Source organism: Cuculus canorus, chromosome 6 (assembly GCF_017976375.1).
Source record: "Cuculus canorus isolate bCucCan1 chromosome 6, bCucCan1.pri, whole genome shotgun sequence".
Lineage (NCBI taxonomy): Eukaryota > Metazoa > Chordata > Aves > Cuculiformes > Cuculidae > Cuculus > Cuculus canorus.
In genome coordinates this window covers 12382244-12400536 of record NC_071406.1, presented here as the reverse complement: position 1 = coordinate 12400536, position 18293 = coordinate 12382244, and the positions used below count along the sequence as shown (strand labels likewise).

The following is an 18293-nucleotide window of genomic DNA, read 5'->3' as shown; positions in this document are numbered from 1 at the left end:
TAGGCAAAACACTGATTGCTTTGGCCAGTCCAAGTCTGGTTGCTCCAAAAAGTCAATCTTCAAATACAGCACATTAAGTTACTCGGTAGGAGAAATCCTGCTCTCATATTTGGCCAAACACCGCAGGCAAAACAGCATTGACTTTGATGACGTTATTTGGTGTGCACCAGAAGGAAGCAAGGATCATAAGCAGTCATATGGTGCATGTTTGGTAATCCTTTGGCACCATTGAAAGGTTGGGGAATAGACTTAAACATAGGTTTATGAAAAAAGATTAACCAATATTTACAATATTGCTCATCCAAGGAAAGGCTTCTGTGATATTTTCCAAGGGAAGAGGGAGAGATTTTTCAGAAGCTGGCCAGCTGCAGTTTTGTAGATTTTGTCACCATCTGACTGGCACACTTCACACACCCCTTGTCCAAAACTTTCTGGTACAGCTGGGCAAAACAGGAGTAGGATTTGAACTCAAGAAGACTCCAGAAGGCAGAATTGTTGAGAAATTAGCACCAAGACATTTCAATGAAGCACTTGTGCAGACATTCTTCAATTCGTGACATTCGGTTAACAAATCTTAAGGTAAGTTTCTATCACAATTAAGCAATAGATTCTGCTATTCTGCTGTAGTGTTTGGTGGTGGGTGGGAGTGTTTAAGATTAGTTACTGTAGAGTTCATCCATTGATTGTGTTGTTGTCTTATGAAATTATGTGCTTACTACAGGAAAAGTTTGCCAACTTAGGTTGAAAATAAGCACCTAAAGACCTTCTAAATACCTATTTACTCAATCTGGAGTAGTCCTCAAAGGGAATACTAAAATCTTTGAAACAAATGCTGCACATGGCATGTTAAAAATTCTCTAAAATGTTGTATTCTTAAGTCTTTCACTACTAATGTGCCTGCTTCACTTAAAAAACATGTTCTGAAAATCCCCCAAGGTGCGTGTTTCAATGGCTGCCTCAACATTTCATTCACAGGAAATGCGGCTACAACGCCAGCAGCAGGGCTTTGTGAGGGACAGAAGCACATCAGCATTTTGACTTCATTTGAAGACCAAATGATTTATTGTAATTTTTGATCTTAATATTACCTGAATTAATAATTTTGATATCTTTCATCTTGAGTTCTGTGGACCTTGCCAAGCTGAGACCATAATACTTATCAGCAATTTATCAGCAAAACCAAGGGTTTTACTTCAGTGGGCTGATATTTGAGATCTTTCCAGGCAATCTTTCTCTGAAGTCAAGAAGCCAAGATTCCCAGCTGTGACCCAGCACACGTACTTCTCCAGTGGCACATTCGATCTCCCTTCCAGGCCTTGCTCAAAGCTGCTTTGCTGTGTGAAAAAGGCATGTCGCCTTCCAAAGGCTGAGAGAAAAATAAACCTTCATCCCTGGGAAAAAAATAACTTCTGCAGCAGAAGTGGCAGAGAGTGTTTAGGGCACTTCTTAAATTCTCCAGGGCATGGAACCAAGAGAGGTCTCACTGCTGGTAATGAACAACCATTCCCTCATCCTACCAAGCCAGTACAGTACCACTGCCTCCTTTGGGGCAGTAGAAGCAGCAGAAGCAAACACAGAGGGAGGGGACAAAGCAGGTACACAGGACACAGCCACATTTTACTGAGGTCAGGGAGATCCCTGCGCTGTGAAGCCTTGAGCCGTTCAGTGGGCACATCAAGAGCGCCCTGGTGAAGTGGTTACTCCTCCCTCTACCCTTGTCTAAAGCAACAGAGACACCACAAAAGCATAAGAACAGAAAGGCTGGAGGATCTTGCATAGTACAGAGCTTCATTTCCTGGTGTTTGTCTTGATATCAAACTGCTACTGTGAACACTACTGCTCAAGTACAGGGTTGCTAACACCATTCAGTGTGGTGGAGTTGATAGAAGGTACTTGTCACAGCAGCCCAAGTAATATCCATGATTTTCCCTCTAGATTTTGCAAGATGACTGCATAGGTGTTGTCACTAGATTAATTAACTCTAAAATAGTGGTATCGCTTTTCCTTGCTGTCTGCCAGGCAGATATAGCCACTGGGGTGTGCAGCCATTAAGTGCAAACCACAGTTCCTAACACTCTTTTTTATTCTTCACCTTCCTTTTACTGTGCATTTTCCTTGCGCTCTTTCTCTTTTGATCTCCTTGAGAAAAAATGCCCTCCTTTATTGATTAAATTACAAATTCCAATGACAGATGATTGAGTTACATGATAACACCTGACGAAAGCCATCAACTACAATTGAAATAAAAGGAAAAATTAGCACTCTAGTTATTACGAAAGGTTTGGGTGTTGAGTAGCTGACTGCATTAAATGGAGATTGAGCAGATCTGAGAGGATTGATTAAGAAAAACAATGCAGAATTCAGAAAAGAGTTACCAAAATTAACAGCTTGCTAATTAACCTTAGAAAAAGATGGAAAAGTTGAGGAAGAGAAGGAAATTGTTTTTTTTTTTCAAGCACTCACAACCAGGAATTGCACAAAAGTTTGCCTCTGAGGTAAGACTCCTCAGATACCCAACTCTGATACCAAGTTACCAAAAGCCAACAAATACATGACCAGGGCAGCAGGTTTATTCATTCAGATTCTAGAAGGCCTATTTACTTTGTGGTATCATAAGCAAAATGAGGTTCTTGGCCTTTGTTCTGTGCTTGGGAAGCAACTGCATGCCAGCTTTTGGTAATGTTACATTTTAGTCACTGCTCATCTACACTAATGAGGTATTTCTATTTTTGTCTGCTTGTGGTATTTCCTGCAATATTGACAGATGTCTTTGTCTTTCCTCCTGCAGATTAAGCAACCATTATTGGAGTTCTTAAATGAGACAAGAAGATGATAAAGCAGTGTCTAAAATGGCTCATTCCACTTTAGAATCGTGTCATCTTCCAGTCACTTCTTTGCAAGCCCGTTTCAAGGTAGAGTGTTGCAAAGATGAGTTCTGGCAAAGCTCTGGAAAGAGTGTAAACACAGCTGTTAAATATTTACTTACAGCCTCTGCATTACTGAAGTGTCATATTCGAAATCATGCTCCAGGTAAAATCCTTAGTAACCTGTGGAAAAATCAGAGAGAGAGTTGTCAGTGTTATTTATAACTACATCTTCTCTCCAATGGGGAAGAGAATTTAACGTCAAATTTTTACATTATTTATTGACAAAAAAAGGTACTATTTAAGTTTAACCACAAAACAATTCCTTTAATGCTCATCCGAATGTTGCTTCAAAACTTGCTTCAGCTGCAATCTTTTTTCTTCATATTTGCTTTCTGCAAATATCCTAGCTTGCTGATTTGCTAGCAGCAAATATTTGTAGAAACAATAAATATATTAACTCACTCAATCTAACTTAGAAACTGTGCAGCCCTGCCTGAACTTTTCACAATCCTGAATTCTTCATCCTCACAGAAGAGACAAGGAATTTCCAAGTGGCAGATTTGCACCATTGAGAACTGTAGGCTGTAAACACACATATCATTCCCCTCTGCAGTGCTCGGCTTGGGGACACCCCTGTCCCCACCACCCATCACCCTGCCTCATCATTCACCCCTGTCAGAGTTCATTGCATCCTGCATTCTGTCAGCAGAACTACTCACAAATGCAGTCAGATGCAGCTTAGTAAAGATCTGTTTAAACTGTTCAAGTCAATCCAGGAGCTGCAGTCAGATGAAGACACGTGAACGGAACGGACATGATTTGCCCCAGGTCTCTTAGCACACCCATCAGGGCAGACAGCTACCACGCTGGCTGCGAGCCCATATCCCCCTTTTTTCGAACGCTCAGAGGACTGATCCCAAAGCAAATGAACAAATGAATGAACAAATCTGCTCAAGAAACCTGCACCTCACAGGCTATTTGCATTATTTTCACCCTTCTGTCTTATCAAAACCCCTCAATTCCATCAAAATCTGATGAAAATAGAGAGGCAAAAATTGTAACAAATTACAACAAATCCTAGATTATTTTCTAATAATTTATTCTTTAGCTTCACCTGATGGCACCACCACAAAGCCCGCCCTACACCTGAACTCTTTGTGCCAAGCACTGTGCAGACATTGGCCATGGTATACTCTGCTCCCTGGAGCTCACGAGCAAGAGATCAAGGAGCTAAATGTGTAGGCAGGGAAAAGACAGAGAGACAGCAAAAATCAGAGAATGCTACTGCACAATGGCTTGTGAGCATGAATCCCACTCAGCCAGTAAGAAATGATTCAGTGTGAAGAGATTCTGACTCTGCTACCTATTGTGCTCTACAGATGAGCTCGCTGAAAATTATTTATCTAGTTATTTACATGGCTTTCATTAGAGCAATGTCTGAGCATACACGAACCAGATGGGATTTTCCTTGCTGCACTCTTGAGAAAAAGCACATGCATCATAGACAAGGAAAGGAGATGCTAGAAAGACTTTTTTTTTTTTTTCCCCCTGGGGAAACAAAATGCTCCCCAAAATGCTCCCAAAATCCATGCTCCCAGGGGTTAAGGTGCCACACTCAGGGACAGGCCATCAGCCTCTAGCCTTAGGCATATCTCTCATCACCCTGGTAGTTCTTCCTTGAACAACAGTTTCAAAATAATGTGAATCAGGAAAAGGAAAAGACAAAGGAAAAGGAAAAAGGGAAAGGAGAGAGGGAGAGAGAAAAAAGAAAATGAAAGTAAAAAAGAACAAAGAAAAAGTCATAACAAATGTAGCAACATCTGAAAGAAGCAAACTGCAGCAACAAGCAACAGAGGAATCAGTTACCCAGTTTACTGAGAGGACTGAAGCAATTGTTTTACACAAGAAGCCTCATTCATCACGTTTCCATAACCCAGAAAATGCTTCCACAGTGCCTTCTTTCAAAATTTTAAGAACAACATGCATACACACTCTCACATTTCCTTCCTTCTCCTGCCAGTCTTCCTTTGTGGAAGAAATCATAGAAAAGGGACAGAACTGGGAAAATTTCTGCAGCTGTTCTGCCAGGGCTGAATCCTGAAGGTGGGAAACCCAAGGGAACCGGGGGTGACGGAGCACCTGACAAATGGACTCAATCTTCACTGCCAGTCAACTCTTGCTCTTTAAAATGAAAACTGTGAAAATGCTTCTTTGATGATATTTCAGGAGGCAGTTTAGAGCCCAGCACACCAGGTTGTACGAGAATAAGATGCAACTGTAAGCTCAAACCTCCAGGACTGCTCGTCTTCTCTAAAAAGTAAGCCACTGGTCAGCACAAACTCTTGACTTTGATCACTGGAAGGATTTTGGTATGCAAACTGCCTACCTCTCTAAATATAATAGCTCCCTTCAGGCCAGAGAATAGAGGACTTCCTAAACTCACCTGCAAGAAACTGAGCCTTATAAGATGTTTGAATTCCCCCTCAGCTTGCAACATGAAATCTTTCCTATCTCTCCAATAAAGCAGTAGATGAAGACAGCCTTCATCTTTCAGGACTCTGAAAGTTCGTTTCATGTTAATTTTAACAGGAACAGGATGCTCCAAAGTCCTGTTGAGGTTAAAAGAACCAGACATGTAGAGTGTGCTCAGTCAAAGCCAGGAAAATCCCAAGCCTGGTAGTACCTCCATAGTGTCATCATCAAGTAAAAAGAAGCACGATAGCATAAGTAGCTTAGTGCAATGGTCAAACTTCCCCTTCCACTCACTCCTCCAAATCCATGCAGTCTGAGCCAAAAGCAGAGAATTCCAAAATTATAACAATAAACTGTCCATCCTGAGTCAAGGAGCTGGGGATTAGCACAACAGCTGGCTCACAGCAGCAGAAAGCAGGTACTTCTGCTCCCCCTGAGGCTATGGTCATGCCTCTAGGGCTGTCAGCTGAGCTCTGGTGAATGGCTTCTCCTGGCAGAGACATGACTGCTACCCAGTCACCAACTGCTTCAACCCCAGGAAAGCCATACTGCCTTCCTCTGACTGTGCACAAGAGTAAAGGAATTCTCACAAATGTGTGTGAAAAATCTTTGAGCACTTTCGTTAAAAAAGCCTGATGACTGCTGTAGCAGAGGTGGAGCTGTACCAGAATCACCATGGAATCTGAATGTCTTCTCTTCATTAATGGGTTTCCATCATCCCCAGTCTAAGCCAGGGAGGTGTTATTGCCCTTTTGCAAGCTATAAAAAACCCAACACGGCAGATGGATAAAGTACCTCACCCAAGGTCCCTCAGGATGCATACATCTGCACTGCAAACTGATCCCAAAATGCCACAAACACAATCTACTGCCCTTCCCTCCAGCCCAGCCTAATTCTCTGAATTTTACGATGATTCAAAGCTCTATTTAAAGCCCTACAGCAATGGGTGTGTGTAAGGAATTAAAGCTGAGCCAAAAAGTTTGAATTTAGCAGCTCTTATTGGGATTCTTCTTGATAATAGTGAAACACAGAGCTGTGGGGTTCTAATCCAAAACAGAAAAAAAGGTGGCATATGTCATTTGGGTTATGATGCAAACCTTTAATAAGATGCAACAGCGATGCTAATGTCTTCTCCTTCTGAATTAACCTGTCGTCTAAACAGTGGGGGCCACCCAGCCTAGCACAGCTTCCCCAAGCCTGCTCGTTGCTTACATAGCAAGGGCTGCTATCAAACAGGAAAAAATAGATACAGAAGAACAACTACTAACGTCTCTTTGGTCATATCTCAGGATCTTGCAGGCTTCCAGTGGCCAGCCACAGTTCCACACTGAAGTGAAGGGCAGCCAGGATAGCTGACAAGGTTCAGAGACACACAGCTATGGTTTACTACTCATGCCATGCTAAGCTCTTTAGGCAAGCTTTATTATTACAGATGGTGTTGCTTGCCCTAGATATGATGACCAAAATGAGGTTATTCTCCGTAATCCTTCAGAGGCTGCTTATAAATCAGAGAAGACTTCACCTCATGGTGCTAATAGATGATAATGTAAATGGTTCAATATTTTAACCTTAACAAGCATTTGCTTGGGTCATTGTAGACAAAAATGAGGTCAGGAACTCTGGCCACGGGCCTTAAGTTAGAAGACTCTCAGTCTGGGGTCATCTGGACTACCCTGGCCTTTTCATATACATTCTGCACACAGCCAACACGTAACAGCAACCAATAGGTTGGAGTTACACAGGTGAGAGTGGGCTGCACTGCTCCTACCCCTGCGCAGCTGCACCAGTCACCTCCACCTCCTGGACCTCAAGTCATTAATCTGTTAAGAAGCAGCAGCAGTAGAAACATGGTTGCTGTGAAGAAAATTTTGAAGACATCAGCCCCTAAACACACACAGGGAATGAAATCTGCTTCTATATGAGCTTTTCCGCTTTTCTCAGGAATCTGAGGGATTTCCTTTATAAAACATGAGATAAGAGCAGACTTGTTCAGGCTGCATATCTGTATGGTTCCTTAGATACCAACGAAAGCCCGAAGGCAGGTCTTGGCACCTCAACCCCTTCTTATAAACTCTTTCAGAAAGTTAGAGCTGACTTTGACATGAACATGATGAGAAATGGGGGAACTATCTGTGCCATTCTGGGGAACATGCCAAACCCTAATATTAACACCCCCCACTCTGTTAAAAGCAACACAAAGCAAAAAAAGCAACAAAAACCAACCCTCCTGTTTGCTACTGATTAGGCAGCTGAATTAAAACTGATGAAGTGATTGGATAGGATCCAAAGCTGTTTATCTGCACATAAATCACAGACATGCTTTACTCAGCCAGTATGGATTTAGTGAGCTATGGGAAAGGCCTCTTATTCAGAATGCTGATTATTATAGCAATTAAAATATCAATGAAGCAAACATTTTGGGGTAAAAATCTGTTAGGGGCTCCTGGAGAAATCATTCCATTAAATATGAAATCAAACATATTTCTAATTTAAAAAAAAAAAATAAAAGGAAGTTTTAATAGAGTTGGTTTGTTTCTTCTGGTTAAGCACATGATGTTAGAAAAATCAAATTCTAAAAGAGAAAAGAAAGACACAAATTAACGAGCTGGACATGCCAAAGGAGATTACAAAGGAAGGCTGATAAATATTTTATGATCACAAGGGAATAAAAAAAAATTAAAAGAGATGTACTGTCAAACCAGACACAGTGTTAATAGCTAAAGTATATGGCAATAAGAACTGCTGTTCCCACAGCTATTAATGTAAACTGAAAATTGGGAGCAGGCTGCAGCAAAAGAAAATAAATCACACATTTTTTTCAATTTGAAAATATGCATAAAATAAATCCCTACCCCCCTCATTCATTCTCTGCATCCTAAACCCCCAATAGCAAGACAAGGACTGTCATTTCAGAAAGCTACAACTTCCAGACAAGTGACAATCTCTCACTATTAATCATGGCTAATTTATTTATGCAATTTTTCTACTTAGTAGAATCACTGGCATGGAGATTATCTTTCCCTTCCCCTTTGAGTCCTGAGAAACTATTTAACATGGGAAGTCGCTACGGGGGGAGAAAAGAGATGAGACTGCCATGTAGCCAAGTTACGCATCCCAGCTGGAATTTGGGATGATGTCTTGCAGTTGACTCCTTCAGCCAATTTTCGTACGGGAAGCATAAATGCGCCAAGGGTGCAGAGAAATACACTGGAGCCAATAAACTGTACTTGACTCCATTAATACACTTGTGCTATGGATTCGACCATGAAACCTTTAGTCACCTTGCAATGCTTTTGTCACAAGGTAGCCAACAATTTGCACAGGGAAGGGTTCAGCAGCAAAACCAATCCTCTGATGAAACCTTACAGGAGCAGTGTGTGTATATATGTGTGGTAAGTGAACTCAGAGCCCTTCGGGAAGAAGCAAGTGTCGTTTATATATAAGGTTCATATGGAATTACTGGCCATGGAAGGTCATGTTGTCACCAGCAAGGAAAAGGGCAAATTGCTGTGAGGAACATCACCAGACCTGGGAAGACAACCACTCTCAGCACAGAGACTAAGCACAGAGAAGAGCAGACATCCCCAAGCAGGTTTTGCCCATGCACAACAATCTGTTCCAGCTGTGCCACAGAATAAGAATTTATCACCAAATGACTGTCAAAAGGCGATCTTTATAAGACCCTAGTGTTGTCTTTGGTGTTGTATTATTTATCTTTTTTATTCCCCAGTTACCCACAGCACATACACAGTGCTGATCACCTTCTGCTCAGCACGCCATACACACCACTCCCCCCTCTGGCCTCACTAGAACAAGAGAGTGGCTTCATGTTTAACTAAATCTCCTTAGAAGACCGGGGAAAAGTTTCTAAAGTTCTTAGATTAAAATTTTGTAATGCATGCATTTCAAGTCTGCTGATTACTTTAAAAACCTATTAGCAGCAAGAATAATTTCATTCAGCACAGACACAGCTCAATTTTTATCCTGGAGTAAGAGATAACTTTTGAGGAAAGTAGATGACAAATTACTTGACAAATTTGTCAACTACTTTGGAGGCATCAAGATGAAAGGCTTTATATAAATGTTGTACGATTTTTTATGCATGTATATAAAACACTTTTACTGGACTGTTGATAAAAGTCTGAGCTACAAAGACAGTCTTTCCCCAAGCTGAAAAAAAGCAAGCTGCTAGACAAATCAGTTCAATCTCTGCCTTTCAAACAATATAAAGCAGTATAACTTTCAGGAGCAACACCTCATCTGTTTTTTTTTCCAGACTGCCTATCAGGAATCAAGAAGTAAGTAAACATTTGAAAAGTGCTCCTCTGAGAGCAAAGGTTTAGATTTGAGTCACAGGATCCACTGAAAAGAAAAATTGCTTCTGTGCATTGGGACAGCGCCTTCCCTTCTGAAAACTTTACAAAAAGAATAAATAGAGATAATCTTTTTACAAGGTATAGCCCACATGGAAATTCGTTATTGCTTCCCTTTGAAAAAAAGTCAAGATAGTTCAGGAAGTGAGAATGGGGTCACAATTAAAAGCAAAACAGAAGATTTCCTAACAACTATAGCCAGTAAAAGAATGGTTAAAAAGCTTTATCATGACCTAAAGTAAAGCTCCTCTTGATGAGAACATGAGATAAACAAAAGAGGGAAAGACATAATACAGTGCTAAATCACTAAGAGTATTTAATGCAGAAGTGGGGTATATATATACCCAGAGATTGTTGATTAAATATTTTAAGGATCCATTCTTCTCCTAGTACAAAACACTCACTAGAGTAGCTTCAGTGCTACCGCTCTCTGAAGACAGCATTACTGCTTGTTAGCCCCGCTCAATCACTGCTGTGGAGGAGCAGCTGAAAGGAATCATTGTTCCTGCTGTACAAAAGCAAAACTGAACCTCCAGAGAAGGTAAGGGATTTGCAAAGGGTTTTACAGCAAGCCAGTGGCATAGCTGGGGGAAGGGAGGAGCTCCAACTTATGGGGCAGACCCTCCTAAACACTCGTCCCCATTGCGTGAGATGTTTCTACCGAGAACATCATGGAGCTGGGAACTATTTTCATCCCTGCCCATCCCATGTGCAGCCACGACTTTTACTTTAAAGTTGTCACCAAATGCATATATATATATATATATATATATATACACACTTACATATATATGGAAGATCACAGCAACAGGGCCCAGGATATCATTTGAAGGCAACATTTAGGTCTACATTCTACTTTCAACAGGTGTGCATCTAAATAAACTCTTTCCTTCCGTGGATTTATACTAGAGATGAGAATTTGATGCTAAAAGGCCTAAATTAAACCTACAGCTGCTTGGAAATTGTTTTCCATTGTAGCCGACATTCATCCTGAAATCAGTTTGATTACACAGTGTAAGTGAGGGAGGCACCTGAGGACAGAGTGTAATCCCACACCATATGTACGCTGTGATATCCAGATGAAGCAACGTAAGTCATGGAGCCAGACAGCGCATGCTGGGTAGTTGCACCAAGCTGCACACTTTTCTTTAACAGTGATTAATTTAAGTGATTGGATGAGTCAAAGACTCAGAGGAAGCTTTAGTTCATTACTTTTTCTTGTCTTTGGCTATTCTAAGAGAAGTTTTAAGGGACAGAGAATCTTTTTGGCGTATAGTCATGATTCTCATTAGCATTGAAAATATGAATATGAATATGAAAAGAGTTGAAGGGGAGACAGGAAATAATTGCAAGCATCTTTAGTCAAAGAAAATGCCTTTTCTCCTCCAGAGAGACAGCTGCTGAGCACCATTCTGGGCAATAAAGATCAGAGAAGTAAAACCCGTTGAGCCAAGTTCACTCCATAATTCTAAACCAGACCCAGGAGGGAGTGAGTAGATCTGCTTAGGAAATTCCCAACGTAACTCTTTTTGACAGTAAAGTTTGATTTCTTAACACTGATGTGTCCAGTTGTTTGTTTTCACCATGTTTCTCAAAAACGAGGTGTGAGGCGACCAAGCTTCTCTTGTTGGTCTCTATCAGGCTCCTGCATGGCTCCCTGACAGCTCACAGTGCAGGACATCAGAGAAACAACTAACAGGGTCTGTGTTTTTACAGCACTGATGGCTCTAGAACAGCAACCCCAAACTTGCAGCAGCCATGACACAAACCAAAGTATTTGAAGTCCAAGCAGATTTGAAGATCAACCTCACTGGGCTTATGATCCCCAATAAGCAGTCAAAGAGACTTTCACTAAGCCAACATTCCCAAGTCTCTAGACTGCCCACAGTACAGGAGGGATTTGTCTGAGCAAGCCTCCAGAGCGTAAGGAGCACACAACTGTTCCTTTTTCTCTAGGGACAGTGGCACTCGGTCCCTCTGGATGTCTATCTTTTTCCAGCGTCAGGATTGGGCCATATGGTCCTGTTCTCCCCTGTGAGATGACCAAGCCTACGCTCAGTATACCAGCAGTGTATCTGGGACTTCTGAGGCGGCTGAACATCTTTCTGCAGCCTGTTCTCTGCAAATGGCACCACCTGATCAACTTCACACCTCCTCCTTTTCAGAGTACTTCCCGGCTGGGAGCTGCCTGCAGGACCAATACTGCCCCTTTCCCTGGAACAACTTTGTGTGGACCCGTATCTATTTGCCAGACAGCCCAAAGGGAAATGAATCTCCAGACCAGACTCGTTATTCTGGCAAACTCTGTGTTGGGTTGATCACTGCACAAAACCAGAGAGAAACATTTTATATTTCTGTCAAAATAAAAAAACTAATTTCCCATAAGGGAGTTAAAAATGCTTTTCTATTTCCCAAACAGAAGCTCCAGTCTTCCCTAAGTGGAAACTTTTCCTAGTTTCAGAGAGCACAAACTGGGCACAATCTGTAAATAGCATCTTCTTGTAACGCTAGAGTGGAAAAGCAATATTACAAAGCTAACCCCTTGCAATGCTATTTACTGAGTCTGGGATACATTCTAGGACCAAACTAATAAATTTTCCCTCACCGTTCCCCTGCCCATACTGCATCACATGTACCTATACTGAGTGACTGTGAAGGAATAAGTATTTGTGTAGCAATGAATTCTGGCTAAACACACCAACAACATTATTTTGGCTTTGAACTGGTATAATTAGGGCCTGAACATGACCTACCTTTTTAGTCAAACTGTGCTTCCCCACCCAGTAAACAGCACCTGCAAAAGTTGTATCAGTTCCCTGCACTGCAGCAGACACAATTTTTTCATCCGAATGATTACAGAAACCTACATACTTCATACACAGTCTGAAATATAAGGTCCTTGCTCGCAACAAAATCAAAGGAGAAAGCCCCATTGAGTCCAATGACAGCACAGTTAAAAGAGCTCTAAGCCATTTGGAAAATGCTACATCTAATGTCTGTCATTCTTTGCCTCTTCCAAAATCACAAATAGGTCGTGGCAACCTCAGAAACAGAGGCCAAGCCTTCCAGCTCTCAGTTTTGTGTTTTAGCTACTCGACAAATCCTCTCATCACTGGAACAGGAGAAACAGAATGATCAGAGACCAAAACCTCTCACGATGAGCAATATGAAAATATCATGTTTCAGCACAACAGAGATGTGTGTCACTCCATCACTAACTCACCAGCCCAGAGGCCAAATTCAAGACAACAGTCCAAGGTCGGAGTTCCAGAAGGTAAACCCGTCAAGAATTAGTGATGTAAATCCTCCCTCTCAGAGACAGTCCCACTGCAGTCTTCTCTGAACCCCTTGGACTGCACACTTCCTTCTCTGGCATAGCCTCTTTGGCCTTCTTCCTTCTATTTCTCTCTTAAGGTTGTTTGTGATGATTTATCTAAAAAAAAAATAATTTTTTTCCTTCATTAAAAAACAAGTGTGCCTGCATTTGGCTGATACAATAACATTGTTATAAAATCCTCTTTAAGGAAGGCTCTCTCTGCTTCTGTCAGGTCCTTCCTCTTCCCTGAGCTATGTGACTAAAATCTTGAGAAAATAGCTCATAACCTTCACAGTCAGCATTACCTCCCCTTCTCCCTTCTCCCTCCTTACAATATTTTTTGTAACAACTTAAATGATCCCATGCCTGGTCTAAGCATTGAGTCTGATATAGTCATCATCTCCCAAAGCCCTACTTTTCATCCATCACTGACCAGGACACAGAATCCCTATCCAGTGTAAACGTGACTCAGTTTAATTTTCCAAAGACCATTTGTTTACTTTCTAGTAGAGTCTAATGAGTAAATATTATCTGGTAGGCTACAATTTCATGAAGCTCAATGAAAATGAGGGCTCCAGATCACTAGATGCAGCATAAACATATGGTAAAAAGTTTGTAATCATCCCCAAGACTACACAGGCATCTGGTGAGGCAGCCAGGAAAAGAACTGATGTCAGTTTTCTGAGTCCCAATGCAGAATCTTAAACATAAAGCCATCTTTACTCCATATCTCTGCTCTCAGAATACACTTATTTTCTGAGTTTCTGAATAGCCAGCAAATATCCAAAGCTAGTGGTTATCAATCTCCAGTATCAACTCAGTTACAATTTTAATTGCAATTGGTTTCCTAAGTCATCGTTTCCTCTCATAGTAATTTTTGCTGAAAATATGCCTCCCATCGTTGCACAGGCTCCATTCTAATCAAGCTACGCTGTTCTCTCCACATGTTTGGCACTGCGTTTTAAAATCAAAGTGCTAAATTCCTCTGTGAACTACTCAGATGCAGCACTTATATATGCCTATCAAATGCAGAGAGAAGCCAAGCTTTGACCCCAAACAAGCTGATATATGAAAACATGACAGTTTTTCCTTGAATAGAGGAAAGGAGAGATTACTTATAAAGCTTTTACTTAATTCTTTGCAGCTGTATTACAAAACAAGCAATTATAAAGCTCCTCAGATAGTTCTAAACAGTACAAGTAAACTTAACAAAATGAGATACAGATGCCAACATCATAAATGCTTTTCCAAACAGAAATGTTAGGCACAGTTACAGCACTGCTTCAGGTCAGTCCAGTCCAGTAGTAATTACAACTGTTAGGAACACACAAAGCAAGAACAGATTCAGAGCAGAACTTGGCCTTTCTCACTTATAAAGAAAATAAAGTTCAAAGAAAATCCAAGAAAGAGTGAACAAAACTTCAGAGATGTAATGAAATCCCTGAGTCTGCCCTACATGCAGAGCTAATGACGGCTGAAGAGCAATGGCGTAAAGGATGGAGAATCTGCCAGACACTGACAAGCCGAGATAAAATGAAGAGAAACAGTTATAAAGAAAGACTTGTTTTCCCTAGGTGATGAACTACTCTCTTCAACTACAGACCCAGAGCAGAGACAGGAATTAGTCTATGGTATCTAACCAAAAAAAGGCAACTGACACCTACTTAAGGTTATTGCAAATAAGTCCTTAGTTTAACACACAGGAAAGAGTTTTCTCATCCCACAGGGTTCTCCCATTTTAAATGAGGACAAAAATGAGACCTTCTCCAGGGAAAGACCACCTGGCATCTGCAACCAAGGAACAACCCAACACTTCAGCATAGAAGACTGAAGTTTAAATCTCCACGCTGCCTAATCTAACCAGACCCTCTAACACTGTCTAACTTCTCAGCTGAAAGTCTAAGACACAAAGTTACTGACTATTCAGATTAACTTATATATCTGTATCTTAAATAGTGACCTGCGACCACCAGCACATGTCCAGCTAGCTCTGCTTTCTCTTTACAGGGCACCAGCCTGCCTAAGCTATATAAATTATCCCAACAAATTCTGAAACACCTGTGCTTTAACCTTTAAAAATGCAGAGGACTGTCTGCATGAAGGCATGCTTTAATGCAGATCACACAGGTTTCATAGAATCAAAGAATCCCTTGGTTGGAAAAGACCTTTGAGATCATCAAGCCCAACTGTACCTGTCCACTACTAAATCATATCCCTAAGCACTTCATCTACCTGTCTTTTAAATACCTCCAAGAATGGTGACTCTGTGGGCAACCTGTTATAGCCTGATAACCCTGTCAATGAAGGTTTTTCCTAATATCCAGTCTGGACCTCCTCTGGCGCAGCTTGAGGCCATTCCCCCTTATCCTGTCCCCTGTCACTTGGGCAAAGACACCAGCTCCCTCCTCTCTACAACCTCCTTTCAGGTAGTTGTAGAGAGCAATAAGGTATCCCCTCAGCCTCCTCTTCTCCAGGCTAAACAACCCCAGTTCCCTCAGCCGTTTCTCATAACACTTGTTCTCCAGCCCCTTCACCAGCTTTTTGTCCTTCTCTGGATGTAGTCCAGCACCTCAATGTCTTTCTTGTAGCGAGGGGCCCAAAACTGAACTCAGGATTCGGGGTGCGGTCTCACCAGTGCTGAGTACAGGGGCAGAATTACATCCCTGGACCTGCTGGCCACGCTGTTTCTGATACAAGCCAAGATGCTATTGGCCTTCTTGGCCACCTGGGCTCACTGCTGGCTCATATTGTGCTGGGTCTACACCAACATCCCCAGCGTCTTTCTCCACCAGGCAGATTTCCAGACACTTTTCCAGAAGCCTGAGGCGCTGCATGGGGTTGTTTTGTCCCAAGTGCAGGTCTCTGCACTTGGTCTTGTCATCCTGTTGGCCTGAGCCCATCTAAGCAGCCTATTCAGATCCCTTTGCAGAGCCAAAAGAGCTTTTCTGCAGCTCCAAACAACCTTTGCTCGGTGCAAATACTCACATGTTTGTGGGCATTAACAGGAGCATCTAGGACCATAATTGAGAGAAGTGAAGGCAAGAAGGAACAAACAGATCATTTCCCCCGAGATCCTGCTGACAACTCAACTTCCCCAGTTACACAGCTGAGTCCAGTAAGGGCTACATATTGGCTGATGAACACTGAAAATGTGTTATAAAGGCTCGAAAAATATTCCCACAAAACACCCAGGGAGCACTGCCTTCCCTAGAGTCCTGGAAAAACTCCACTAGTATAAATTTTATGGATAATTATTCAACAACTTCAATGACTCATATGAGGGATGGATTAAATCCGTGATTGCCATTCTTTAACCTCAGCCAAAAAGATTGAGTTATTTCAGAAAAATGCCTTGCCCTTACTCTGGATAATTTGCATCTATTTTCCTCAGCCTTCACAGCTTCTTCCCTTGACATTTACTGCCAGTGCAACTGCTGCCATTTCTTTCAGTGACTATCACAAACACTTTATTACTAATCTTCAGTTCATCTGCAAAGAGTAGAGACCTGAGAACACCTGAGATGGCAAAACCTCCAACCACCTTACAAACTTATGATTGGAGCAGAAACTGAGAAACCAAGACTTAGGAAACTCATAACTGGAATAAGGAGGTAGCAGCTACAGTATATCCAGTCAGGGATGCATAGAAGCAAGCAATAAAACAAACCAGACTGCAAAAATGAATTATTTTCTGCTGTAGAGGAAGCAATGTCCACACCAGTAAGTACAGTGACTCCTGAAAGTGTTTATGTATTTGCACTGGGGAAAACATCTTGACCATGAACGAGGTTTCCATCTGAAACTTTCTGGTAGTTGGAAACAGAGAATTTTGAATTTTCCAATGAAAATCTCAAAACTTAAAGAAAGATTTCTCTAAGAGCAATGTTTCAATAAATTAATTTTCCAGCCAGCTCTCCAACATATGCATCTTTACTAGCATTTAACAACTGATGCTAGTATTTCGGCTGACCTATTTTCCTGCAAAAGGCAACCTTGCTTTATTGCACTTTGGGACACCACCCATTATCATCTCAGATAAATTATGGAATAAAATCTACCGTCCTCTCCACTTTCACTGCTGCTGGCAGAGACCAATGCCTTGAGAGTTTTTTTCATTTGCAGTATATAGTTAGATCCCTAGCAAGATCTGCTCATCAGATTATTCCATTGACTTCCCAAATGACATGAGATCACAGTTTTGCATTCACTTCCTGATCACTATCAAGGTCCAGGAAAAATTGCATTAATTTTTGAAGAGCTCAAATCCTTAGGAGAATTCTATTACTTAAACACAGCAGTCATCAGCTGTATTGGACAACATGAGCCATTTCCATGAACCGAATGCTATCATTTCATTTCATTTCCAGACATTGCAAAACCCACCTGTTCATAATCATTAGCTGTTAACTGGGATCACTACAAAACCTCATTAATTAGGTATTTCGTGCCTGGCAATATATTTAAAATAAAGCAAGAAATATAAACTATGTATCTGTGCCACAAAGAGATAAACGTTTTTTAAATCACTTATCTTCATCATATTAGAATAATTGACTTAAATATCCGTTCTAGCATTGCTCACTAATGCCAGTAAGTTTACACTGGAAATACACTTAGTCGACTTTTACTCAGATGTGAGGTTCTGGCAGTACGAATTTGTAGGTTTTTTTTTTCATAAAGTTTTCTTGGCAACAGAGATAAAGTCTGTTTTCAGGCACGCTCCTAGAAAGTGCTGTAGCAGGCAGGAGACGAGAGCCCATTTGGAGCAGGGAGACCTGTAGGTGGTTAATTAAGATCAACCTCTGCATCACTAAGAGCCTTCAGGGCAGCTCTGCTTCAAAGAAACAGTGGAAGTGGAATAAAGGATTAGGATTTTTAACAGATACCTCTGAGGTGTCCAGTTGTCTCCACAACACAGTGAAGAGTGAAGTACCCAAGTCCCATGCAATCCTAGGAAAAATCCCCACCAGCCTTTCTAGAACACGGTTCTGACACAAATGCTGAGAGGCTGTAAAACTCCATGAGGCTATAAACCTCACCTCACACAACCACAGCACACTTAACATTTTGCTTCATATTGTGAAGCTACAAAAAAAACTACTTTCTTTCTTCACTGTTAGAGGTGAAAGAAGGATTCTCAACATGAACCGATGCCTCTGTAGTGCCTTTATTCAAGTATGGATTTTTAATGCAACTAATGGTCACGATGGACAAGGCTGACAAAACACCACTAGGCTCCCTGATTGAACCCACTGTATCAGGCAG

At 41.4% G+C, this 18293-nt stretch overlaps 1 protein-coding gene across 7 annotated transcripts in view; it reads right to left on the bottom strand.

Annotated features, from left to right (window-relative positions):
* The window catches only part of SEMA5B (semaphorin 5B), a 283392-nt gene that overhangs the window by 193032 nt on the left and 72067 nt on the right, over positions 1–18293 (bottom strand). For 6 of the 7 annotated variants that reach the window (XM_054070049.1, XM_054070043.1, XM_054070045.1 and 3 more), the window contains exon 2: positions 2987–3047. The gene's annotated coding sequence lies outside the window, so the exon portion shown is untranslated. Of the gene's footprint in view, positions 1–2986; positions 3048–12935; positions 13146–18293 lie in introns of all 7 variants that reach the window. The other variant, XM_054070044.1, reaches the window with a different exon arrangement.